This window comes from Henckelia pumila, chromosome 4, assembly GCF_033568475.1.
Source record: "Henckelia pumila isolate YLH828 chromosome 4, ASM3356847v2, whole genome shotgun sequence".
In the NCBI taxonomy this organism is placed as follows: domain Eukaryota; kingdom Viridiplantae; phylum Streptophyta; class Magnoliopsida; order Lamiales; family Gesneriaceae; genus Henckelia; species Henckelia pumila.
In genome coordinates, this window is record NC_133123.1 from 161,278,169 (window position 1) to 161,282,562 (window position 4,394).

A 4,394-nucleotide genomic window follows, 5' to 3' on the forward strand; every position below is an offset into this window, starting at 1 on the left:
GCGGAGTACTGTTCGATTCAATCTAGGGTGCTTACATCACCCTAATAACCTGATTTACTTCAAAAGAAAATTCATAAGCAACACAGAGATTATACTATTCAAATCGTTAGAAATACATATAATCTCATGTTTTGTCATATAACACATGCTTACATTTCTTCATGTTATTCAAAGAAACATATTTACAAGGAATTCAAAAATTCATGTGAATTCACATAATCAGGTAAACATGTAAGCATATAAGCATATAATTCCTTCAATCAGTAAATCATGTTCGCATACATTATCTCAAAGTAAGTAAAGCATAAATCAAGCAATACTAAAAATGCATGCGACTCGATCTACCCCGCTCAACTTCTATCTTATTCCAAGAACTTACGCTCTGATACCACCTGTTGTGAGGACTCGGGCACTAATCTCTCAAATCAAAACGAAGTAATCCAAGATCAAATAATAAACAGTTAATCCAATACATGAATTAAGATCAAGCAATCAAAGGCCTGAAATTTTTTATTTTTTTTTAAAATAACAAGGCCTCGCTCGATCGGTAAAAGTTCACCGATCGAGCGAGCACAATTCAGCAACTTTCTGCCCGAAGAAAACATGGCCTCGCTCGATCGGTTAAAGTTCACCGCTCGAGCGAGAATGCTCTGTGCAGAAACTAAAAATCTGCTGTTGTTGTCTAAACCTTTCCATGCCATCTCTAAACATCTAAACAAGATATATCCATGCTAACATGAGTCTCATACAAGCTACCATGATATACCAATGCCAATAAGAATCTTGAACATACTATAAGATCCAAGTATAGATTCCAAGATAACATGATGATTCTTCTTGGCACCTATCCAAAAAAATAAGATCAAATTCATACCATATTCCTTAAGATAATCTCAAAACTAGTGGTATATATATATACAAGAACATCAAGCCAATTCATAAGATGCTACAACAAGTAGAGTTCCAACTCTTCACATAAACAATCTCAAGTTTACATGTAGAACCTACAAAAAGTAACTCAACTAGATTTCAAGGTAGCAATATCATATACTTCTAGAATAAAAGTTAGTCTCAAACTTTAATACAAATATCAAAACATGAAAAGATATTAAAGTCTCAACCAATGTTTCAACATCAAAACATTGGAATCCAAATCTAACATGTTTGACAAAACATAAACTTTGTCTAACACCCGAGTCTCCACTCTATTCTCTCAATCTCTTGATTCCTTGCCAAGTCCGACTCGCTTACTCTTCAACCTGATGCAATGCACACATACAAGCAAAACAACAGTCGGATAACTCCGGTGAGAATAAATCTCAGTATGAAAGACATCTATATAAATCAAGTAGATATAACTTAAACAATTAATCTACTATTACAATCATCCTTTATTGATACCCTTAACTGTCGAATATCATTCAAGGAAAATTCATTCAATAATATACAGACTCAAAGATCCGTCAAGGGTTCAAGAATTCCAGTCTCACAGAATCGATATTTTCAAAAATCATTTCGTTGGGATCCCGGGAATATAATAAGGCCACAAATCAAGCCTCCCACCTACACTCCCGCTCGAGGTGGTAACAATCGTGTATTCCCTGGACTATGAACACTATACAGAGAGTCGTGGCAAAAAGAAATCAAGTCAGATTTCAAGCATCTCATATACAAGTTCACCACGTCCTATATTTTTTTTTCGATTCTGTTTTCAAGGTTTCGAAAGAATTGTGGCTCAAGAGGTTTACTCTCAACTCTATAACCAATCTACCACAACTCAATAATTCAAAGTAATCTATACTCATTAATTTCAAATAAGTATCAAGCATCAATCTCAATAAGAAAATCATGTTTGAATCAAACATCTCATATATCAATCAACTAAATCAATTAAGGCAAGTAATTCATATAGATCATATAAGATTAAGTAAAACAACTAATCATGCATGTATGTGATTTAATAAACTCGAAAACCACAATATTCTCGAGTTATTCTACCTGTCGAATTTAATGTCGAATCATACCTTGATCTTGATCTTTATTTCTCAACCTCTTGTAACTTCTGATCACACAACAAGCTTCTTCAAAATCTGCTCAAACCTTCTTGCTATTCCAAGAGCTAGTTGTGTTGAACTTGTTGCTCATTTCAAATCAATTCCGAACTCGTCGACTCGACTTCGATACCTTCCAACTTAAATCTGAATTGAAGTGTTTACAAGTCACATATTAGCATTCAAATTTCATCTAATCTCACAAGTGTTTAAACACTTCAAAGCTTGCCAATAAAACCAACATTCAAACCGGTATTGTATCGATTACAAATCGGCACCGAGAAGTTCTATCTACTAATTCTAACAACTTATACATCCTTCAAACATTGATATCTACTTCATATCAATATCATTTCATCACTAAACATTCAAATCCAACACTTGCATTTTTCAAAAATTCACAAACAAAATCGACGGCGTAACGAATCGAATTCGTTAATTCCAAAAGCATAGACACCATCTTATCTATCAACTAGTCTTATTTTCATATTCAATTCCATCCATATCACACGAAACCAATAGTCTAAAAATTCCAAAGTTTCAGAAACTAATCGATAATTGAAAAACATGTCCAAACGACGATCTTTTTGCGAACCGTCTTAAATATATTATCGTCGTATATACTAGAACACGTTTATACAATCAAATCGTAATTCTACCAACATCTTAAAATTAAAACATGGTAGAATTTAGCCAAACTTACGTCAAAGTGTAGCACTCGAAGCCGTGATCGCAAATATACGATTAATTTGAAATTCTACCAACCGGATCAATTTCTATCAAATTGTGGAACTTAGGAATCGGCCATGGGGTTTTTGGAGCTGAGGTTTCTGATTTCTCTCAATTCTTGTGATTGTAAAGTGGTGATACACGTTTGGAGTATATACACAAGCCACATGTAATCCCACTTGCAAGCCAATTAACAATTTGGTCCTTAAATTCTTGACTAATTGCAAAGTGATCCTTGGAACCTTCAATCATCTCTCTCTCGTTCTTGCTACTGGTGAAGGAAAATTATACACATTCAAAGTATAATATAAATCTCTTGTTGACAAGTCAAATCTCATTTTTGCAGTTTAACCCCTGAAACTTTGATATTTACAGTTTAGTCCCTGTTCGAGTTTCTTCTTCAAATTAAATTCTCTTTATATCCAAATTCATAATAAAAACATTCAATCTCATAAATATTCAATGAGAATATTTATTCTTTTAATTTAAGAATCCCAAAATTTAATTCTCACATATCCGTAAATTATCAAATTAAATATTTTCGGCTCAGAAATTAAATCTCTAATTTCCATAAATTCCAAATTGAATATTTTTCAAATACGAAATTTAAATATCTAATTTCGTAATTAATATTCATATTTTCATGGCCTTACACACACGAAAATTGGATCCCACCAGCCCTGCAAGGGTGGAGGCAGGCTAAAGCCCGGGTGACCCAAATTTTTTAAAAATTTTTTATATGGTCCAAATATTTTAAAAATAAATTTTAAGTGTTATTTTTGGCGCTAATGTTATATTAGCCCGAGTAGCCCAATTAAAAAAATGAAGTAGCCCACTTTTAGTTCTCAAAATTAGTAAAAAAAAAAAACAAACAAACAAACAAAAAATGGGTTTTCTTCAAATTTACTATTGTGTTAGTGTCATATTCTTCACTCTCCATCTTATAAAATTCTTTGAAATTATAATGCTCCCAATTTTATAAAGTATATATCGACCAGACAATTATGAAATTTGTATATACGCTGAAAAACATTTAATTTTTTTGTAACTAATTTTGATGCAGTTTTTTTGGTTTTTTTTAATAAAAAAATTTTATTATTTTTTCTACAAAAATCGATGTTTTTAGCTCCATGATTTTTGGATTTCTCGTTAAAAAATTGTAGCCCGAGTTTTGCTGAATTCCTGGCTCCGCCATCAGCCCTCCCTTCGAAATAGATACTTTGCTACCCCATTGTTAAGAATAAGCGCGCCCTCAGCTGCCATACGCGTTTCCTAGAAGGACGGCGGGCGATGACAGCCTGGTCGTGGCTTCCGACGGGCATAATATAACCTAGAAAATTCGTCGGCATATCTAGTATTATGTGACATATTTTTCATTAAATTTAAAACTAAAGGGAATTGATTATTATTGAACAGAAGATTAATTTGTTAACTTTTAAATCTTTATAAAAAAAATTTACTATATTTTTTACATAAAATAAATGTTAATCATCTGAAAAATGGTATTACAATAAACTATTTCTTAGTACGATCTTGATTTCGTTTCTTGCAAATTTAGGAGTGAAATTACAATGCAGCTCTTTGACAAAGTGAAATCTAGTCGAAATAATTTTG

General features: G+C 32.5%; 1 long non-coding RNA gene across 1 annotated transcript; it reads right to left on the reverse strand.

Annotated features, from left to right (window-relative positions):
• Nucleotides 1-1,043: 1,043 nt before the first annotated feature.
• Nucleotides 1,044-2,891, reverse strand: LOC140894425 (uncharacterized). The gene is made up of 3 exons (XR_012153821.1): nucleotides 2,755-2,891; nucleotides 2,025-2,198; nucleotides 1,044-1,259 (listed from the first exon to the last, which is right to left on the reverse strand). It is a non-coding gene; the product is annotated as an uncharacterized lncRNA (long non-coding RNA).
• Between the last annotated feature and the right edge of the window lie 1,503 nt (nucleotides 2,892-4,394).